General features: G+C 36.2%; 1 protein-coding gene and 1 non-coding gene across 16 annotated transcripts in view; both read left to right on the top strand.

Moving 5' to 3' along the window:
• Window positions 1-24,487, top strand: part of LOC114244342 (uncharacterized protein CG43867) — a 376,703-nt gene that overhangs the window by 208,298 nt on the left and 143,918 nt on the right. Inside the window, exon 1 of one of the 15 annotated variants that reach the window (XM_089734994.1) lies at window positions 12,406-12,651. The exons of 13 other annotated variants lie outside the window; for them this stretch is intronic. The gene's annotated coding sequence lies outside the window, so the exon portion shown is untranslated. Of the gene's footprint in view, window positions 1-12,405; window positions 12,779-24,487 lie in introns of those variants that run through there. One more of the 15 variants, XM_089734993.1, reaches the window with a different exon arrangement.
• Window positions 2,695-2,766, top strand: TRNAM-CAU (transfer RNA methionine (anticodon CAU)). The gene has a single exon. It is a non-coding gene; the product is annotated as a tRNA-Met (tRNA).

Raw genomic sequence — 24,487 nt, 5'->3', positions numbered from 1 at the left:
AAGTCACTTTAGCACCTAATACGATTTGTAAATATGTTTAGATGGATTATTCCTGTAGTAATTCGTGTTGACTAACGTCCTTTTTATTAAAATTAGTTTTAGAATTATTATCGTAGTGTAGCAAATATCAAATTGCACGATTAAAAAATTTCCGTAATCGCTGGTGGTGGAGGCTTTCAATGTATCCTGCATTGGTTACGCCATCCTGGCAATTTCTGCATTGATATATCACAATCGTTTTACCATTCAGTTGAAATATCCACCTCTGTCTAAGATTAATGGCGACATTCACATTGTGACATCTATGAACTCCTTTGCAATAAAAATTTAAGACGGGCGTTGCGTCCACTCGAATCCTTAGACTGCTTCTTCTACTTACCTTTACTTCACATTGTGCGGAGTTGGCGGTTGGTGCATGATGCCCTCGTATCATTCATGCGTTCTGATTTTGCATCAGTTTTACGACCGACCAACTGTTTGACCCGTCAACTCTCCTTGTGTTATATCTCCATATATCCATTGCAAAGTGCCATAGGAAGGGACTTTACAAAATTTTTTTATTGCCTAGATATGTGGACGAGCTCACAGCCCACCTAGTGTTAAGTGGTTACTGGAGCCCATATACATCTACAACGTAAATGCCGCCATTCACCTTGAGATATAAGTTCTAAGGTCTCAATATAGTTACAACGGCTGCCCCACCCTTCAAACCGAAACGCATTACTGCTTCCGTAGAAATAAGCAGGGCGGTGGTACCTACCCGTGCGGACAAGAGTCCTACCACCAGTAAATCACAAGAGGTTCTACCACCAGTAAACGCAAGAGGTCCACCACCAGTAATTCTTACTAATTACTATTTCTTCTTTTGGTTTTTCAGTTACTTTATTCGTTTATTTTTGCATTTTAATCTTATCATCTTAAAGTTTAACAGTAAAATTAAAAATTTCACTCTAGATTTCGTGCGTCAGTAAACTTACACCATGCATTGTGCGCGATAATGAAAATCTCCAAATACAAAAACCCGTTCTATCAGTCACGGATTCCACGAACGTACGACAATGTCATAATTCGTCCATTTCCGAGTTTCGCATGCCCAGGTCGTGTACGTGCATGCTACATTAAAATTCAGGTATAACACGAGATAAATCTTAACGCTATAGCCCGCTAGGGGACTGCGGGACAGGTGATGTTATTTTTGCCCCGGAAATTGGGCGGCCACTTTAATTTTGGATACATTACTTTGATACACACGTCCTGAAGCGTGGATGGAGTTATAGAGGCGAGGACCATTAATTAAAACACGATCTAATTTAAGGAAACATAAAGCAGAGCTGGTCGCGGCATCGCATTAGTTCAGTTTTGATTTATAGTACTAGAATTTTAATGAGTGGAAATGTGGTTTTTGTTTTGGTGTTGGTGTGATGTCTCAAGAAAATTATTTTTGTTCAAACGACAAACTGACAGAATGAATTCTGATTCATCATAGATTTTTTAATATATTGCGTCTCCAAAAAAATATAGATAGATAGATGGGATACATAGATGGATGCATTCAAATGTTCATTGGAATATGGGAATGGTAAAATTAAATTTGAAAAATAATCTAATAATCTTCGTAATTAATTTTTAGTATTTAAACAAAAAATTATCGTGCATGCATAAACCGATCCTTCAACCCTTGGAAGAGTATCGGGTCCGGGTTTTTTACAAAAACATCATGCCACGCGCACACTTAACCGGAACTTCCTTTTGTCCGTTAAAATTGCAACACATATTTATTTCATGGATCGTTCTCAATGTTTGGAATGCTTAAATATGTTTTTGTTCGTATCGACGGAATAAAGAGGAAATGTTCATTACTTCAAAAACTAAAATTTACACCAGAGCTATAATAATAATAATAATATTTTTATTGCAAGTAACCATGACTCATATAAATTGTTAATAAGACTTTGTTAGTAGTTATATTTACATCACAATGAATTACTGTCGTAAAATCCCATGGGAGATGGCACCACAGCGACCCATGTATACACAGTCCAGCCTGCTTGCGATCATGCTCAGGATACTGTTGGAGCTGGCCCTCACTCTGCTTACCAGAGATGCACACCTCTTACGCATGGTAGCGTAAAAACAATCTATGTGCGCGTCTGCAAACATCCCTGATGCGCTACAAAAGCGGGGCAGCACCACCAGCACCCTAAACGCGTTATTACATAACTCATATTATATTTATAGAATAAAAAATTTTATTGTAGGAAAACTAGACCCAAATTCTATTAAAGCGGTATTTTTATAAGAATATAGTAAAAAGTGATTTAATCCAAAATGCAAGTTATGACATTTTCGCTTTCTCCCGAAATGTCCATATCCTCAGCTGTTTTGACGTTACCAAATCCCAAATAAGTTATCCGTTGTCCCCAAAATAACCCAGGTTATATCGTAAATGTAGTTTTATAATTAGGACTCGCAAAAACGGATGAAAATACCTACTACATAGGCTTAAACCCTACCAGAATGTCTAAAGAGTGTTTCGTAAAAGCAACAGATCGCTAATTTTAGATTATACGGAACTAAAACGTCTTGATAAAAAAAACTTGACCAGCGCGTCATCTTTGCGTGATGACGTCACTAAATTTAAAATAATAATTCTGTCGTTACCTAGTATTACAAAATTTCAGACATCGTATCGTAAGCAGAGTGGCGCAGTGGAAGCGTGCTGGGCCCATAACCCAGAGGTCCGTGGATCGAAACCACGCTCTGCTAATCTTTTCGCATTTTATTTTTATTTGTAACTCCAATTATCAGTATATATTTGTATTCCACTTAATTGTAGTTGTTTATACCTTTTTTTTTAATAAATTTAAGAGCTACACAAATAAGATTTTGTATGTACTTCCCATTTTTATTCTGCATCAAGAAAATTTTATAAAACATAATAAAATTGATGCTTTTGTAATTGTTAAAGTTAATCGGGAATAATAGATAAAAAAAATGGACGAAAAATATGTTCAAATTCAAGAACAATCACGCGTGTAGTCAACAATTATTTTTTTTATTTTTTTTATTGCCCTTGTAGGCAGACGAGCATACGGCCCACCTGATGGTGAGTGGTTACCGTTGCCCATGGACTTCAGCAATGCCAGGGGCAGAGCCAAGCTGTTGCCTACCGCTTAATACTCTGCACAAGCCTTGTTTGAAGAAGGGCATGTCATAGCGCTCGGGAAACACCGTGGAGGGGAACTCATTCCATAGCCGGATGGTACGTGGCAAAAATAAGTATACCAAATTTCTAGTTAATCCGACGTTTTGAAGGGGGTCAAAATCATGTTCAAAGATTCCGTTACAAACATACATACGTCTGAAGCTAATAAAAACGTATTAAAAAAAGCCATCACTCCCCTTTGTTTCATAAATCCGCAGCGCTTATTCCCGTCAAACGAGAATATTCTGTTCTGATATTTCCGTCTGTTCGTATTCTAGAAATCTCCTCGTATAAAACAGTCCTTAGATCAGCTGCAGATTGAAATTAGGAATTGGTTACGTGTCGTTGCCTAGCAACGGAGTGACGCTGAACTTCGAACGACTCCGGATCCTCTGATAAGCTCTGAGGATCTTGAATTCGCTTTGGTAATACGTGTTTCCTTGTGCTTAGAACAATAATGTTTGTGTTTCGTTGAATAAGTTTGCTTGTAACTTATTAAGTTGCAGATATTTTGTTACACTAAATCAATGCTCACGTCCACCCTGGTTGAGTGGTTATTGTAAACTGACGTTACTACTTGATAGCTGTCACCCTCCTTGTGATATGAGGTCGAAAATTCTTTTGACGTGATAACGTCTTAAAAATCGATGAACACGTGCTGCACACATGAAAAAGTGTCACGTTCCGCCTGAGCCTGAGCGTGGAAGCGAGAAAGCGGAACAAGCGATAGAGAGGCCCGATCGGCCCATGCTTTTTTTTCCTACATATACCAGTAACCTCGAGGGGTTATTCTAGATTCGCCGAGCTTGTAGGTGAGCTCATGGGACTCAATCCTGTTAACGTTGCTAACACGAACCCTAGCAAGAGTCGTGCTTCGCAGAATCTACCACCGGATCGGAAACGCGACCAACTGAGAAGATTCGGCGAGAAACTCAGTGGGCTGTATGTGTGGGTTAATTTACTCGTCAAGCCCTTTGTCGCAAGAGACGGGTTCGATGAGACGAGAACGATGATAGCCCATGCGTTGGCTTGTGACACATTTATCTCCGTTCTCGCGTGACGTCAGACCTAGCAGTTCGAATAGTTCTGCTAATGACGTTATCGCGTAAAACTGTTGTCCGAAAACCGACTGTACAGACAACCAATTAAAATTTTTAAAACCATAACGGCTAGTCTTCTTGACCTCCTAAATAAGTTAGACTGTGGTACTTGTCCGCGTCGGCCATAATACAACCAGAAGTAATGCGGCAACTGCATCCTATATTTATAAATGCTTATCGCTGCGCACCGCCTAAGCCTAACATAACGCAACTGGTTTGGGGAAGCGCCAAATTGTATTTTTCCTGAAAATATTTCAGCGATTATGACCTTTAAATTCATTGAAGTAAAGTTTAAAAAAGCTTGAGGTGCGTTAAATGTAGTTAGCTACCGAGTAGCTGTTTGCGATGCTTAATGTATATATGCATATGCAAAGGAATAGAATTGGAAATTGCGGAATGCACGAGGGCTTAAAAACATTAATTTATAAAAATCACACGATAACGACCTTTAACTCGGAAATGTTAAAGTTTGAAATCGTACGGGATTCAGAAGTTTACTCTGTACAATATTAATTTAATTACTTCGTTGACTGCGCAGTATTCATATAGAATTTTCGTTATTTTTTCCCTTGAACAGAAATTCTATCTTAATAAATTATATTATACACAACCACTTCAGAGCAAGAAATTATTCTGTATGCTCTGAAGCGAAATCAAATTACGCAAAATAATAAACCGCCTACAATTTCTAAAAATATTATTATAATATCCATTATACTCGTATATATACTGAAAGAAATTAACTTTAATGTTCAGATGAACTGAACTGAACTAAAATTTTATTTAATGTTCAGAAATGAACACTAAAAAAAAAAAACATACTGTTTTTTTAAATAAAAAAAACATACTATGTTTTTTTTATTTAATGTTTATTTCTTTTAGATATACTAAAGAGATATATCTAGATAGCTTAGAAATATAAATGCAGCTTTTGTTAAGGCCAGTGAGCGATTGCAAAACTCGATCGCAAGTAGACAACGCTTAAGCGTGGACAAACGTTTCGAACTATTTTAGAATTTCAATTGAGAAACTGAACAATTGTGCAGTTGCAACTGAATAATTCTAATAACGAATTCTAATTTTATTTAGTTAACTAGCGACCCACCCTCGCTTCGCTTCGGAAACATCTGAGTCCCGCGATGTTACCCGCGGTTATTGTCGTACAGCGGGTGAAGCCGCGGGGCGAAGCTAGTCTGAAAAAGTGGCCTTATATCATCATCTACCTATCAGTGAAAGTCCCGTCAAAATCGGTTCAGCCGTTCCAGAGATTAGCCTGAACAAACAGACAGACAGACAAAAATTGTAAAAAATGTTATTTTGGTGTATGTACCGTATATCTATATATTAATACGTGAAGCAAAAACTTTGTATCCCTTTTTACGAAAATTGCGCGGACGGAGGAGTATGAAATTTTCCATACGTATAGAGAATATAGAGAAGAAGTGCACAATGCTAATATTTTTTTAAAATAATGCATAAAAGATACATTAAATCAATAAAGAAAACATTACACACACTACATACCATGTATTTGACGCACACACGCATGCATACTATTTATTGTCAAACTTTTATTCTTGACGTCTGTTGTCAAATTGAGAATAGATTAAATATTGTTTGTCTTTGTTAAATTTTTTTATAGTGTAGTCTTGGCGAAATTTGTGGTTATATATAAAAGTATAAAATACAATCATATCAATTATAGTCGAATTTTGACTACTGCGGGACCTCTAGTAATATATTCATATGCATGTAGTAAAAAGAGGCTATTTCAATATTAAAAACAGACACTCCAATTTTATTTATATGTATAGATAAAGGAACACTTATTGCGGCATAACTATATTAGTTAGACATATGCTTTCGCAACACTTTTTGTATATAATAATGTGTTCTATAAAGTCGTAGTGTATTATTTTATTCTATCATCAATTTATAAAGAATATTTTAGGTAATTTTTTTACACATTAGGTTACATTATTGGAGTTTTAGTAAGGATCCCATATTTTTTTCAAAAAAGATTATATATAGCCTATGTCACTCGGGAATAGCTTAGCTTCCAAACAGTGAAAATATTTTTAAATCGGTTCAGTAGTTTCGGAGCCTATTCAATACAAATAAACAACCAAATCTTTCCTCCTTATAATATTAGTATAGATTAAAACATATTAAAAACTTACTTAATTAATGTTAAAGTTAATTAATGTTAAAATAAACTTAATAAAAAAAAATACTTGTGGTATGATCTCTTGTGAGTCCGTACGGGTAGGTACCACCACCCTGCCTATTTCTGCTGCATAGCAGTAATGCGTTTCGGTCGGAATGTTGGAGCAGCCGTTGTAAACTATACTGAGACCTTTGGAACTCATATCCCAAGGTGGGCGGCAGCATTTACCTTGTAGATGTCTTTGGGCTCCGGTAACCACTTAACACCAGATGGGCCGTGAGCTAGTCCACCCATCTAAGCAATAAAAAAGAAATGTTCTTTGGATTTCGTAATGAGTTACACAAATGCTATGTGCACTTTTTGCATTGTCGTATACAAAATGCCAAATTAGAAGACTTTATATCTAGAGGTAGTTAATTATGCGGTTGTCTAATAAATAATCTTGAATAAAGCCCGTCGATTGCGACTATTTACAGAGTAGGAGGCTTGTATAAACGTCGATATCGCCTTTCTAACATCAACTTTTATATTTATCAAACAGCTGATGTGTTCAAGGTCTCGTGCTGTCGGCGTGGGCGCAATTCGATTTCATTCATAGTTGCGTAACACGAACCAGTAAAGTTACGGTAGGGCAGCATTCAACATTCTCTCAAATTGATATCGAACCGTCGTATAGTGGAGATTGCACATCAAAACCCGTATACAATAATGAACGTGAAGTCGCGATGTAGCGCGCTTGCGAGTTCGGACTCATAGATACCATCATCATCATCAGCCTTTATGTGCCGACTGCTGGACATAGGCCTTCCCCAATGCCTTCCATACAATGCGGTCCTCCGCCTTCTGCATCCAACGACTTCCCGCCGTGCGCACTAAGTTGTCGGTCCACCTGGTTGGAGGACGCCCCACGCTCCTGGTACCCATCCGTGGTCTCCATTCGAGGACTTTCCTCCACCACCTGGCGTCGTTGGGGATAATTTAATTAATAATTAGTAAATTTGCGTAATTACTGGTGGTAGGACCTCTTGTGAGTCCGCACGGGTAGGTAGGTCCGCACGGTTTGAAGGATGGGGCAGCCGCTGTAACTATACTGAGACCTTAGAACTTATATCTCAGGGTCGGTGGCTCATTTACGTTGTAGGTGTCTATGGGCTCCAGTAACTACTTTACACCAGGGGGCTGTGAGCTCGTCCACCCATCTAAGAAATAAAAAATAAAAAAACTGCCCAGAAGCAGTAATGCGTTCAGGATTGAAGGGTGGGACAGCCGTCATATTATACAACTAAGACTTAGAAATATATCTCTCTGAGACGTCAACTTCACCTGTTTAAGTAACCAATTAAAAAAAACAATAAAAAAAATTTGTACAGTGATTCTGATTTTTTATTGATAAATAAATGTTATTAGAATAAAATACAACACGAAGAAGTCTATGTGAATAAATATTGTAGGTATACAATAATAATATTGTTTATATTTTAAATTCAGTCAGATCATGATTGATTTGATATTATTAAAAATCAAGCCGATACAATCTATTATTTAGGAATGTCAAACAAATTTTCGTTTTTTCTTATTTCGCGAAAATCGAAAATCAAAGTAGATTTTTAGTATTTATTAGAAAAACTGAAGAATGTGCCCGAAAATTTTACTACGAGTCTATCCAATTTTCTCTAGCACTTTACCTACTGTGACTCTAGTATAAGTTTCAAACGTCGTATGATGTAATTTAGAACGTATTAAATAAACATAAACTAACTATGCATAAAATGGGCTGGTGTGTCATATTAAATTAGGTCAGAAAACATTACATGTTTATAAACAATGCCTTTGTCTTTGGATGCCAATAGAAAACGATTACCTCACTGTTTCTTTTCATATCTGTGACAGTATTTCTTGGTGACTATCGAATTTCGAACCGTAAATCTTTTTAGTAGAACGCATTTTTGTTTGTACTAATTTAGAGGTTATAATACTTCACTGATTATTGTGTAAGAACGTAGGCGCTAGACGGTTTCATATTTTAATGAGTCAGTATATTTTCTTGTTTGTTTTATTAAACTACGTATTTTAATTTTGTTGAAATCTGCAATACTCATGTAAGCAAATTTATTTTAATTTGTTATTATTATTTTTTCAAACAATTTATGATATACGGAAGTCAACTTTAAATTTACGCTGATTATGTACTTTTTTGCTGTGTGCGGGGCCAAAAAGCTACCGATCTGCATTTAAGTTATTACGAAATCTAAATATGAATAGGCAAAGTGTCAATAAGAAACTAGACATTTCTTATCTATATATTAATACGTGAAGAAAAACCTTTGTATCCCTTTTAAGGAAAATTGCGCGGACGGAAAAGTATGAAATTTTCCACACTTATTGAGAATATAGAGAAGAAGTTCACAATGCTAATATTTTTTAAAAATAATGCATAAAAGATACATTAAATCAATAAAGAAAACATTACACACACTACATACCAAGTATTTGACGCACACACGCATGCATACTATTTATTGTCAAACTTTTGTTCTTGACGCCTGTTGTCAAATTGAGATTAAATATTGTTTGTCTTTGTTAATATTTTTTATAGTGTAGTCTTAGCGAAATTTGTGATTATAGAAGTATAAAATATAATCATAATAGTGTAAAAACTTACAATTCCAATTAATTATAGTCGAATTTCGACTACTGCGGGGCCTCTAGTAATATATAATAGATAAACAACAATTACCTACGTATTTTGACAAGCGTTCTGATTGCTGTTAAAAGAGAATTATTTTAATTTGTCTGTACTCTTACTAAGCACTCAGAATATAATGTGAATGTAATGTTTTGAAATAGTCAGACGATGACAAGCAATTCCAGTAAGCAAGGTCCGTTTCCAAGTAAAGAATTTAAATGCTAGATCACCATGTTAATACATCTATTTATTGCATTTGATTGTAAATGTTTTTTTTATATGTCCGACAATAGTCGCAACAACGTTAAAGTAATCAGTGCTAACATTTTTTTAATTGTTAAAACACACACAAAATTTAGAGTCGATCAATATGACTACCCATCAAATTTTCCACTTTAAAATCTGTGCATCTTCCTGCTTCCTTCTAATTCACATGTTTTATAAACTACTAACGTTTATTCTTTAGCTTTGGTCTTTACGCTTTGTACAGGTAGGAAGTCAAGCACAATACAGCCTAATGTAGTAGTAATTTCTATTTACTGGGATTGCTTAGAGTAATCGACCTTAAAATTATGGTTTAAAAGTGAAGGGATATATGTAATGTTAAAATTCTTCTTCTCAGTCGCATGCACTCTTGGCAGAGTGGTCGTGGTCATCACTTCGGGTGGTAGTGCGCTTCACCAGACGTCGCCATTCCTCGCGTACCGCGGCCCTTCTTGTGCACTCGTTAACGGAACCGTTTAGAGCTAGCTGCCTTTATTTGGTCGATCCATCGTAACGGTGATCTGCCGCGCGGTCTTGTACCCTCTATCATGCCCTGCCCATGGTAAAATTAATTTTCACTAAAACTAAACTGGACGATATAGGAGTTATTATAGGAATGCAAAAGGTCTGAAGGATGTTTCATGGAGACTAACGCTCTGTGTAGATAATAAGTCAGATATGTACTATACGACTTAATAGGGTAGTATTTTTGTTTTTTTTTATTGCCCGTGTAGGCAGACGAGCATACGGCCCACCTGTTGGTGAGTGGTTACCGTCGCCCATGGACTTCAGTAATCTCAGGGGCAGAGCCAAGCCGCTGCCTACCGCTTAATACTCTCCACAAGCCTGTAAGTATTTATTATTTATTTCTATGATACACAATGAATGTGTCTTTTATTTATTTATAACATTTATAAAGCTTTCCGCAAATAGCCTCTCCTGCATGGGTTATACTTCATATAGGGTGGGCGGAAATCCGTGTTCAGAAGTGGGATGAAAGGTAGCCTTCAATATTTTTTCCCAATATTTCCTATTTCCATACCGAGCTTCGGCAAAATCCTTTAAGTAACTTAACAGTGTTACTTTCGTATTGACGATGTCACATTATTTTAATATAGAATTTTTAACATCTAACTGTATACAAGTTAATTTCCATATTTTTTTAATGACGATAACTTTATTGCAAGCTCTCATTTTTATGAACACTTTACTGGTGGTAGGGCATATTGTGAGTCCGCACGGGTAAGTACCACCACCCTAGCTATTTCTGCCGTGGAGCAGTAATGCGTTTCGGATTGAAGTGTGAGGCAGCCATTATAGGTACTATAAAATTGAGACTAACTCATGTCTCAAGTTACCTGGTGCTATTTACTTTGTTGATGTCTGTGGGATTCGATAACCATTTAACACCAGCTGGGCTGTGAGCTCCTTCATCGATCTAAAAAAAATAATAATAATATAAAATATTATTTTCCAAATTTATTCTGTTCTGTTGATAATTTGTTTAGTCGTTCCGAAGATTTGCGCAAACAAACAAACACGCAGACAGAAAACAATTCTAAAAGTCACCGGTTTATGTTTTATTTGTATTCTTTGATTTTCTTTTAAAATATTTCTATAACTTTACTATACAATGTACCGGCCGACACATCGGACTTATATTGCTTTATTATATGCATTGATTAAACTTTAATTTCGTAACAACAACAAGAGGTTTAATGAATATCGCCCCAAAATCTGGGGTCATTACGCCGATCTGTAGCATTTCGGAGCTCTTCTATTGAATAGTTAATGTATTGAGGTCCCTAACCGCATCCCTTATTACTTCATAGTTAATTCAAGATCAATCTGTCAACGCATCTGCTCTTATAGGTTTGTAGATAGATATTTATGTATTTTTTATTAGGTGATTTGATGCATATCAATTTATTATGTATTTCAAGTTTTATATACATACATGCGGCCGCTTATGTGATTTCAAAGGTATTGCTTTGTACGTCTAGAGATAAATTTATCAAGTTTATTTTACTAAAATTTGTATGATAATAGCGATAAGAATTTCAATAAAAATGCATCTAAATCAATACAATCGCAAACACTCCTGGTTTGAGCCCCGTGAGCTCAACTACACATTAGGGAGAAGCAGAAACGGCCTCTCAAGGCTATCAGTATAGGTAGGAAAAAATACAATCGTATTCTTGTCAACAATGGTAATAAACAATATCATAATATAAATATAGTTTCTAAAATAAATAAGATTTATAGGTTAGGTATTCACATCATGAGATTAACTTTGTCGGTCAGTAAATATGATTTTAGCTGCCTTAAGCATTTAGTGAGTTCATGATTTGTTGAATTACTACAGGCCGACTGAAACAGTCGCAACAGACGCATTTGCCTACAAGGTCTAATTTAATTGTTGTTTTGAAATTCGATACAACTGTGCCGTCGTTAATGCTTAATTTTGATGAAAAAGCAATTTTGTTGTTTCAGGTCAAAAGTATCGATGAAAATAAATTTGCAAATTCAATTTTTATTTATCGACCGAGAACGGTTGTTTTATTTTAGAGAACATTAGATTTTTTTTATTTATTGCTTAGATGTGTGGATGAGCTCACAGCTCACCTGCTGTTAAGTGGTTACTGGAGGCCATAGACATCTACAACGTAAATACGCCACCCACCTTGAGATATAAGTTCTAAGGTCTCAGTATAGTTACAACGGCTGCCCCACCCTTCGAACCGAAACGCATTACTGCTTCACGGCAGAAATAGGCGGGGTGGTGATACTTACCCGTGCGGACTCACAAGAGGTCCTACCACCAGTAATTACGCAAATTATAAATACGCAATAAACTTTGACCTGTCGTAGTACATCTAAATAGCTTAACTCATAGCTTAATTAATTCACTGCGTACAGATTCTCCAAGTCATGTTTGAAACGCAACTCGACTTCGCACGTCCTTAGCGCAAAACTGTACATAGCGCAACGTAGGTACATTCGTAGCGCGTAGCTACGACTCGTAGCCGGCGGCTGCTATAGTAACGGCAGTTCGCTGGCCGCCCGTCCCAAGCGTAGACGCGCGTCCGGCGCTACGAAAACCGCGCGCCGTACGTTTTCCTACAGCCGCTATTTCGGCGTAACTCAAAAAAACCTGTTTTAATTAACACCGACCGATGTTGGCGGTTCTCGTGTCGCGCGTTATTCGCGAGGTCTCCTGTGTGTTCGGGTGTGTTCAAATTTTCCTTGCATATTTACGTGTGCGGTCGTAGTTAGTGTGTGCCGTAATTGTGTTAGTGTGCCCGATAAAGTATGCCGCTTTGTTCAACGTACGTCCTCTTACGGGCTTCGCTGGCGTACGTAATCTGAAATTATGAATTTTTTTTGATGCCGATTTTGAAACGTTGAATTATTCGTCATATACATAATTCTTTTTAGGATCCCGTTGCGACGTAATGCTCGTAGCAAGCACAGTTTTTATTTCATAGGAGAATTTCATACGAATATTATGACCATTGAATAGTGAATCCCGAATAGTCGTAGTCTATAATATTTATATTCCAAAAGGCGTCTGTTTGTTTGATTCGGATCGTTTTCTCGAATGATTTTCTAAGATAATATTGTGTTTGAGATATGCGCGATTCCTTGAAGAATGTTCTCGTTTTAAAATTTCCTCCTTTGACAATACAAGAGTATGCGTTTTTTCTATATTAGAATTTTGAGAGAAATTAATCAGCCGTACTACATATTTGGATGGCAAGCAATTTTCTTCATTTCAAAATAGAACCACCTGTATATATTTTTCTAAGAAATGATGCATATTTGGGGTTTATCTCTATCGCCTTGTTTTCGTGGAATATATTATTATTATAGTGTGTATTGTATTGCAGGAGTTAGGATAGGAAATTTTAGAAATTTCACCAGGTTCATTAACCTGATTTAAAAAAATATTTTGATGAAAATACTAGGACATCTTGTTATTTAATTTAAATACGCGTATAATTACTTGTCCCGACTGACTAATTACAGAGTCTGAACCAGTGGAACTATAAGCTGGAAGTGGCAGCTATGTTCTTGTATCTTCTATCTATGGCAGCCTTTCATGTTTTAAAAATCAACTAAGGAAGGATTTTGGTAAATTCCACCCTTAAGGGAGTAAAATGAGGGATGAACGATTATTTTAAATTCCGTCATTTCCGTAAAAGTAAGAAGCCGAAAATTTCATATACCTGATTGACTAGAAATAAGTGTTCAATGTTTTTCCATTTTTTTTGTCTAAGATAGTGAATTAGAGTTTGAACATTTATAAGGTGATGTCCGCGCAGTTTAAGCTTCAGAAAACTAGTTAATTATGTGAGATAAGGGCTAGTATACGGTAAAGAATTTTCGATATCACGGAATAATGTAACTGGATAAAGTATAGAAGATTTCTCATAATACACATAGCACATACGGTGCTATAAAGTTACTTAGGCGATTTTTGTTAAAACTGAACCGAGTATGAGAAAATATATTTTTTAATGGTTAATTATCAGTGAGATGTTTGCTTTTACTGATGAAGTTTAAAGTTTTCGTTTAAATATTATCATTTTTATTTCTTTAGTCTAGCAGAACTATAAAAGAACTATCTTCTATCTATATATATAAAAATGAATTGCTGTTCGTTAGTCTCGCTAAAACTCGAGAACGGCTGGACCGATTTGGCTAATTTTGATCTTGAATTATTTGTGCAAGTCCAGAAAAGGCTTAAAAGGTAGATAAATATGAAAATGCTCGGAATTAAGTAAAAATAACAAATTTGTTTTTCCAATGACGTGTCCCCCGTCGGACGGATTCCTTTTGTTTGTTTTAAGTTTATTTTATACAAAAGTTTAGGTCTTTTATTTATCGATTGCGGCACTACGAAGTCTGCCGTGTCAGTGCTAGTATATAATAAGATGTTGAATTCTCCAACGTTTCTCCTGAAAAAATACATAATTTGCATAAGTGACGTTATTGCACCGTATGTGCAATATGTTCTCTTTAAAATTTTAAAGTCTTAACCTATGAATTATTATATTCATTCATCACAAGTAATTAGTAGTAATACAGTCGTTTGTTATAATATTAATTTCAATTACTGATTGTATTCGATTTCGTAACAGACCATCAAGAGCATCTCTTATAGATAAAAGCGAATTGGAGGCTGCTATAATTGTCTATAGTATTGTAATTAAACGTAAATATATATATATATATGGTGCTTAGATGGGTGGACGAGCTCACAGCCCACCTGGTGTTAAGTGGTTACTGGAGCTCATAGACAATTACAACGTAAATGCGCCACCCACCTTGAGATATAAGTTGTAAGGTCTCACTCAGTATAGTAACAACGGCTGCCCCACCCTTCAAGCCGAAACGCATTACTGCTTCAAATAGGCGCGGTGGTGGTACCTACCCGTGCGGACTCACATGAGGTCCTACCACCAGTAATTGCCCAGGAATCAATTCTGAAGTACAATTAGAACCTTGATAAGTTAATTGTAGAATATAATCGCATAGATGGGTGCATGAACACAGGCAACCTGGTGTGAAAGGCTTAGGGACGTTTATTGATAATACAATGTAAAACTATCCTTCTCTTTGCGGCAGAAACGCGGCAGAAATAGACAAGAAAATGCTTAGTACTCTTGCGGGTTTGTAAAAAGTACTTATGCGTTTAAATAAATCTATACATGACATATAAATAGAATTGGACTGTCTGTTTGTAATATTGAAATAACCGCTTTTTACTACATGCATGAATGAATATATACATGAATATATATATTCGGTACATACACCAAAATAGCATTTTTTACAATTTTTGTCTGTCTGTCTGTCTGTTTGTTCCGGCTAATCTCTGGAACGGCTGGACCGATTTTGACGGGACTTTCACTGATAGGTAGCTGATGATATAAGGAGTAACTTAGGCTTTACTTTTTTTAGACTAACTTCGCCCCGCGGCGTCATCCGCGGTACGATGGGACATAACATCGCAGGACTCAGCTATCAATAATAAAATTTAATGTTTCCGAAGCGAAGCGAGGACGGGTCGCTAGTAATAAATATAAATGATTTTTGAAACATACAGGGTGCTACTTTTTCATCGTGGAAATCGATCGTGAATCGCAAGTTAGTATTAGCTGAAAAAAATTTAGCACCTACCTGTGGAGTTTGTGGCAGTAGTCAGACTTAGGTTTCTTATCTTATGCGTTTCTCGTACTCGTAATATAGGAGAAAATCTAGATTGGGACCATTTAAAATAACAAAATAACAACAATCTATATGTATAAAAATGAATGCTGGGCTGAAGGCTGGACTCGATTTGGCTAATTTTGGTCTTGAATTATTTGTGGAAGTCCAGAGAAAGTTTAAAAGGTAGATAAATATAAAAATGCTCGGAATTAAATAAAAATAGCATTTTTGCTTTTCCTTTGATGTCCCCCGTCGGACGGATTCCTTTTGTTTGTTTTAAGTTTATATTATAAAAAAGTTTAGGTCTTTTATTTATCGATTGAGGCACTACGAAATCTACCGGATCAGCTAGTTTAAAATAAAATAACATAATGGTGATCGGTAATGTTATAATTAATGTAATCACCACTGATTCTGTAATATAATCTCGTGATTACTCAGTAAGTAATCCAGCTCATTATGTTCGCTCAGACCTGTCCGTGATGGATTGTATGCAATTAGTGAAGTTATGAATATTATCGTTGTTCGGTCAGTGTTTGAAACTGTTATTTGTGGTAATCGATCCAAATTTACATTAAGTTGTAAATTACCAGTAATTCAACTAATTCGATATCTCTTAAAGATCTAATAATTGTAATCTTTATTAAAGAAATTATATTCATTATAAGTTAAAAATAGAATATATCTGGAAAATATTATAGTAAAATAGTGATTTTTAAATAATTAATGAATACAGTGACGTCACTGTTCATTTTTGTTACGAGCGTGTGACAGAGATAGTGTGATGTGCCCTCTACATCCCCACTCTTTCTTATTTAAAATATGAATGACTACGTCATTTTCCTTTTCATCGACGCTATAAAATAATACACAATTAAACCTACGGAATGCCGCTATGATTCAGAGTAATTGAAGAGTTTGGGTCAGACTGTTGTGTTCTTAGGCTGTCAGTGTCTCGGTTGACTTGCCCATATCCGTGACTATATAAAAATTACTCCTGCCACGGATCCATCGAATGTATTTTGTGATAAACGTCTTGATTCAATTCCAGCTTCTATTTATAAAGTAAATAAGTGCGTTTATTCTATCATACTAAAAAAACAAAACGCTCGAACTACACTGCTGCTACTACAGTCGGAAAACGAATCTTTTGATCGTTACAATAACAAAACCTTTTCCGAACACCGAGCCCTTTCATACAAATTTTAATTAAGACATTTCCTTTGACTGTTTTTCTGCGACAGAACAACGTCTTTTATTACGATTAAAATTTTTGACAACAAACAATGGTGCTTTTTGTTTTTAATACACCAGGAAAACTTATCTTTTTAAAATACCTTCATTACATAGTTAAAGCTTTATTAGTTTGAGCTGTATCTATATATCTGTATAACGGAATCTTTTAGCTTAATATTCATCAGTATACTAATATACAATACACTATATATACAATATAATAGTTTTATTGCTCACATTCTGGCCGGGATTAAGAAGATAAAAATGACTTCTTTTTGTTAGTTCTCTTTAAGTTTCAACTAAATTTATTCGTGTAATAAACTCAATGTCTTAAATCTTGAAGACTGTAGCCGAATTCAATAATAGGAAAAAAATACCAACATTTTTAAAGGTACTACCGCTCTGCCTATTTCTTGCGTGAAGCAGTACATAAGGCGTTTCAGTTTGAAGGCTAGGGCAGCCATTTTAACTGTAACGAGATCTTAGAACTTATATCTCAAGGTGGGTGGCGCATTTACGTTGTAGATGTCTACGGGCTCCAGTAACCACTTAACACCAGATGGGCTGTAAGCTCGTCCACCCATATAAGTAATAAGGTATTTTGAATCCTCGTATCTCGTATGTCGTATCACTCTTGTCAGAGCGGTCGTGGTCGTCATCCAGCATTTTGAACCCTACATATATGTATTTCTCTCGCGAAGATTTTTTTTCGTCTCCGTCTGAAGAGCACGATATCCCTATTAAAATGCTATTAAGATTTTCAGAAATAAATGCACTCACGAACGAACATTCCAGAACGAATAATACTCGTTTTGCATATCATTAACTTTTAGGTTTCAAAATAAAATGATATCGATCGAAATAACGTACCGCATTAACTGAAAACAAAGCGAGTTAATTACGCGAACGTCATTACCGTAATAAACCGGAAGCGTGTCAAATTAACGTTTAAATTGTCTCTTTCAAAGTTTACTGGTGGTAGGACCTCTTGTGAGTCCGCGCGGGTAGGTACCACCGCCCTGCCTATTTCTGCCGTGCAACAGTAATGCGTTTCGGTTTAAAGGGTGGTACTGAGACCTAAGAACTTGTATCTCAAGGTGGGTGGCGCATTTACGTTGTGGATGTCTATGGGCTCCAGTAACCACTTAACACCAGGTGGGCTGTGAGCTCGTCCACCCATCTAAGCAATAACAAAAAAATAAGATCCTCGGCTTCTCTCATCCGGATCTTGTCCAAGGCTTACTTACAAAGACAATGTAATAATTAAACAGTACCCCTTAGAGCTTAGTATTCCTTTTTATCATCGCACCTCCCGCCATCGGAGCAGAGTTCATCCATATGATCTTGAACCGCTGCGTTCATCGACAGTGTGCGTTTCCAGAGGTCTTTTTTGCCACGCACCATCCGGCTATGGAATGAGCTCCCCTCCACGGTGTTTCCCGAGGGCTATGACATGTCCTTCTTTAAAAGAGGCTTGTGGAGAGTATTAAGCGGTAGCCAGCGGTTTGGCTCTGTCTCTGCCTACAAGGGCATTAAAAAAAATATTAGAAACTTTAAGTTCCTGTTTAGCTGTACCGTTCCTAACAACTTGTTCTTCGCTACCTATTATTTTAATTTACAAAGCTACAACTTGAGGCTTTGTCTCGAGAACTTTTACTTGGCATTAATGAAGCACTGAAGCCTCCACATATTTATAGTTCTCTAGACGTTTTCCAGGCTCCTTTGAAGGAAAACTTTCGTATTGTTTTCGTTGTTACGTACTTTTATCGTCTGTTTGTTGTGTTTATGTTCGTTCTTATAATGTTGCGCCTTTATTATTTTAGTTGGAAATTTTAAGATGTTATTTGGGTGGTTTTCTTTTTTTTTTATTTGAAACTAGCTGACCCGGCAGACTTCGTAGTGCCTCAATGGATAAATAAAAGACCTAAACTTTTGTATAAAATAAACTTAAAACAAACAAAAGGAATCCGTCCGACGGCGAACACATCAAAGGAAAAACAAAATTGTTATTTTTATTTAATTCCGAGCATTTTTATATTTGTCTACCTTTTTAACCTTCCACAAATAATTCAAGACCAAAATTAGCCAAATCGGTCCAGCCGTTCTCGAGTTTTAGCGAGACTAACGAATGGCAATTCATTTTTATTTATAGAGATAGATTCTTAAGAAATTTTGCATTCACAGTACACAGAATTAATTCACCGTATAAAATGTGAATAAGAAAATTATTTTAAAACAATTTTAACAAAGAAAAAATAATAAATTCGCGCTCTTAATAAAAAATATAAAATTGAACGCAGGGAACATCCTTATTGATGTGCAGTCAGTCTCCTTACGAGACACGGTTTGCGTTTAATCCAGACAAGTTTATTCCCTGCCTCTTCGCTAGATGACCCTACGGAAAATATTTTATTTACGTTTTGTTTATTTTTCTCTATAAAATAACGATTTTAGATATCCGGCCCTAACATTTTTTATAGTAGCACGGAATAAAAGCGAGTCTATAAAAAACTAATTCTTAAAGAAAAATATTATTTTTTTCTTCTCTATAAAGCAATATATTCGCTAATTTTTTTTAAATATATTTTCGACTTTTAAATAGGTAATGTTCGTCTAATGATCGAGATAAGCGTCAACCATTTTCTTTATTACAGTTACGAAGTTTTTATTTAATTCAATAGCCACGCGTCACTTTCATAGAATTAATTTATTTCCATTAGCGAGTATTTGGCTTCTGTCAAATCTTTATTTTAATTATGTCTACGGCTCGCGAAATCCGAAGAAACTATATCGACAATACAGTCCAGTCTGGAAACTGCGTTCTCTCGTAATGCCGACACTGCAATATTCAACAAGAATTCTCTAAAATCGTGACTTAATAAATCTGTACTAGTGGTCCCCCAATAGTCGAAATTAGAATATAATTAATTGAAATTATAAGCTTGAACATTATTATGGTTCTATTGTAAAAGACTATTATTATACTTATTTAATCACAGATTTGGCCAAGACTACTAGACAAACATTGCAAATCTATTCTCAATTTGACCACGGACTTAAAACAATAACATAATTTTGACGATAAACAAAGAGCATATATTATATAATATGTGTTGGGTCAAATACATGGCAGTGTGTGTAATGTTTTTATTTAGTGATTTAATATATTTTTATGCTTAATTAAAAAAAATATTAACATTCTGCACTTCTGTATATCTATACTAATATATAAATCTACAGTGGTTTTTACGGATGTTCCGTTATAACTGCTGAACCATGCATCCGATTGACTTAAAACGTGGTATCCATGTAGAAAATACTTGTACTTAATGGATAGGTTAATATTTATATGAGTGCTGGACTCCCTAATAATAATGTCAAAGAATAATAATGTTAATTATAAATGCCCAGCGAAGCGAGCGAGTACGGCTAATCCTTTATAAGTGTGGGAAATTTTATACTCCTCCGTCCGCGCAATTTTCGTAAAAAGGGGTACAAAGTTTTTGCTTCACGTATTAATATATAGATATATCACATACGGTTGCAATACGCTGAATCGAATTATATAACGCATTAACGCAGCGCTTTGGTACAGCGCTAGAATAATAATGTCGCGTTCGATGCCCGGAGTGAGTGCGACCTCGGGGGTTAAGGCTCCGTTTGACTTGTTAGGTAAACATCGCTAATAAACACACGGCTTATTTGATCTTTATTGATGTAGAAGTCTTCGTGGCTTAAAGGGTAAGACGTCCGGTGCATTCGTATGTAGCGATGCACCGGTGTTCGAATCCCGCAGGCGGGTACCAATTTTTCTAATGAAATACGTACTCAACAAATGTTCACGATTGACTTCCACGGTGAAGGAATAACATCGTGCAATAAAAATCAAACCCGCAAAATTATAATTTGCGTAATCACTGGTGGTAGGACCTTTTGTGAGTCCGCACGGGTAGGTACCACCACCCCGCCTATTTCTGCCGTGAAGCAGTAACGCGTTTCGGTTTTTAGGGTAGGGTAGCCGCTGTAACTATACTGAGACCTTAGAACTTATATCTCAAGGTGGGTGGCGCGTTTACGTTGTAGATGTCTATGGGCTCCAGAGACCACTTAACACCAGGTGGGCTGTGAGCTCGTCGACCCATTAAAGTAAGAAATAAAAAAGGATATACTTTATATTTCATTTTAGATGAGTAAATACGGGTCTATCTACATGTGTCACAATATGTTTACGAATCATACGATTTTGGGATTTTTATTATCATTATGTTATTTTCGGTTTTTCGGACAATTAGGGCGTTATTCTTCGATGTATGAATGTATAATTCAAATTTCGATATAAACACACATTGCTAATGTGGGAAAAGGGCACCTTAAGAGACTTGGATGGATTGTGTGAGAGCAGGGTGTGAGCGCAGAGATGACATATGATGGAAAAATAGGACATGCCCCCACATAATCCGACAAAGGGAAGAAGAACATACGTTTGAATACATAATTCGATAAATACACACAATATGCGTCAAATTGAAACGCTAATTATGTCTGACTCGCGCCAGACATCATAGTTCAGGTCGGCATCAAATCGTGATTTTTATTGAAGGGATCTTCTTTAGAATCGTTGTGATGTTAAAATCGATGAAACGAAATGAAACGAAACGAAAAAATAGTGTGCCGCGATTGGCCTGCCGAAGCGGCTCCGAGCGGCGCCGACAAATCACGAAGCGCTCCACACGGTCTCGCGTCCTCGACTACTTCAGAGTGCTTTTTTGACGTCCGTGCACGCTATCGTAGCTCTCGGAGTGCCCTGAGATACTTTTATTTCTATTTAGTTTGTTATCAACAGGAACGTAAATTCAACAATTCCTGAATCGCAGTAACGAGATGTTACACAGTTGATAGAGGTGTTTCTCTTGCTAAATCATACTTACCTGGCGTAGGGATACCGTGATCATGCAGGCGGTTCCCCCAGGGTGAGGCTGCGCCGTTACCCTGCGGAGTGGTTGACCCTAGCGATTATTCTTATTTTTTATAAGTTTCACTTCTACCGTGTGTGACTTGCACACACACACTTTTTTTTCAGTCTAATTTGTTAGTAAACTTTCTATCATTACCCATAACTAGGTCCTATTGCTGTAATACCGAGATGTCGGGTACCATCACGTTTTCTATTTCTGCAGCCAAGCAATTTTGCTTTTCCGCTTGAAGTGCATCTTTTCGATTTGCTGTCGAATGCAAGCTTGCGCTCTAATTCCAGTTACTCTACTTACATTTCTCTTGAAAAAGAACATTGTGTAACGCGAATTTCGGCACTTGATCATAAGGTGATAAGAAATTACCTAAACTCACTTTCAGTTAATATAGGTAGTAATCTATCTATATATATAAAAATGAATTGCTGTTCGTTAGTCTCGCTAAAACTCGAGAACGGCTGGACCGATTTGGCTGATTTTGGTCTTGAATTATTTGTGGAAGTCCAGAGGAGGTTTAAAAGGTAGATAAATATGAAAATGCAAGGAATGAAATAAAAATAACAATTTTGTTTTTCTTTTGATGTGTCCCCCGTCGGACGGATTCCTTTTGTTTGTTTTAAGTTTATTTTACACAAAAGTTTAGGTCTTTTATTTATCGACTGAGGCACTACGAAGTCTGCCGGGTCAGCTAGTCATTAATATACGTAATAGGTTTTAGATTTATAAGTGGTTATGAAAATATCAGTAACAAACCTCGCCTTAAGCGACTGACCTCGCCCATACGCGTAGGAGCGAAATGAATGGGCGAAGTGCGAACTTGAATGAACGGTAACCATACCAGATTTCAAGTCGATTCGCATAAGGCGTAGTACGTATCCTTTGTGTTGAGTTATAAATTTATAATGAGTATTAATAATGCAATTTAATTTGCATAATTAACGTGGCCTTCGATGCCAATTTTCAAATATACAAAACGAAATTTAAAAAAGACAATTAGAATACGCAACTTGTATGTAATCAGATTTTTTTCTATTTCAAAGAGCTGTCAACGAGCTCACGGCCCATTTGGATTTAAGTCATTACCGGAAGTCTCTAGATTTAAGCGTCATTGTATTGTTTTACGGCAGTCCTAATTAAGGCCACAACGCCTGACTGCTTCGTTGTGGAACTAGACCTGTTGGAGGTACGAATCCGGATTGGATTAAAATCAGTACGACTTTCACGATGAACGAAGAATATACTTATTAAAAAAATGATAATGAAAAGTGCAAAAATCTAAATATGCGTGTTTACTAGTTCACTAGATGATGACCGTTTTTTTTGTTGATTGTTGATTGAAGTTTATTATTGCAAACACGAACAAAACAACATTTTCTGAAAATAAATCGTAGCTTGATCGATTTATGGCCCCCGAAATCCCCTGTATACTAAATTTTATGAAAATCGTTGGAGCCGTTTCCGAGATTCAGATTATATATATATACAAGAATTGGTCTTTTAAAGGTATTTATTGCTATTTTTAGTAGGTACTAGGTACCACAATCCGATTAAAGGCGATTGCATGCAGTAGAGATGCGAATGCTACGATGGATGTGTGGAGTAACAAGAATGGATAGAAAACGGAATGAATATGTTAGAGGAAGTCTGAAAGCCACACCTGTGACAGGGAAGTTGAGAAGTGCGCGTTTGGGATGGTATGGACATGTGATGAGACGAAATGAAAATGAGGTCGGTAAGAGAGTGTTAACTATGAATGTGGAAGGATATAGAGGAAGAGATAGACCTAAGAAGAAATAGATGGATTGCGTGAAAGACGATATGTGTAAGAGGGGAGTGAACGAAGAAATTGTATATGATAGAGGAGTATGGAAGGAGAAAACATGTTGCGCTGACCCCAGGTGACTGGGAGAAAGGCAGGAGAATGATGACTAGGTCCTACAATCCTTCAGATGTGCCACAAAGCAGTCAAACGTTAGACTCTCTCACTTAACTTCAAGGTTAGCGTGAATTCTTTGCATAAAGTCAAATAAACCAAGATTTGTTAATACTTAAAATTCGCTACAGGCTGCCATTTGACAGGAGACAAATTCTTAGGTTGGTTCTTAGAAATACATAATATTATATACTTAAAAATTAAATTGTGTGTGCGGAACGTGAGCACGCTTGTGCATCGCAACGAATTGTATATGAAACTGTTTAAATATTTTATGTTAAAGGATTCACAACAATTTGTTCTATTATTTGTTGACATTTGGAGAACTAACAGATTTTATGTTTGTTTATTATACTTCATGATTAAGAAGTCAGGCTTATGTCTTAAGCATTGTCTGTAGCACAGAGTACAGTACGTGCATTTGGTTGATAAATTTCGCATGTGTTTTTGTAGCGCTACATATCAATCAGCCAAGAGAATAAATCCAGTCAAACTTGTATCGACAAATAATATAGTGCTGTCTAGAAACAACGGTAACTGATTTAATTCTGCCATAAAAAATAAACAAAAAAACTACCCGGGTCGGTGAACTTTCTGAATTTTCCAAGAGGATTTTTCTAAATCTGTTCCCGATAAAAAAATCATATATTTTTTGAATGTAATGTATGCCACGTGCTTTGTCGGGGTAGTTTTAAACGGTCATAGGCGCT

Source organism: Bombyx mandarina, chromosome 18 (assembly GCF_030267445.1).
Source record: "Bombyx mandarina strain Sakado chromosome 18, ASM3026744v2".
NCBI lineage: Eukaryota > Metazoa > Arthropoda > Insecta > Lepidoptera > Bombycidae > Bombyx > Bombyx mandarina.
This window is presented reverse-complemented; position numbering and strand designations above follow the sequence as displayed.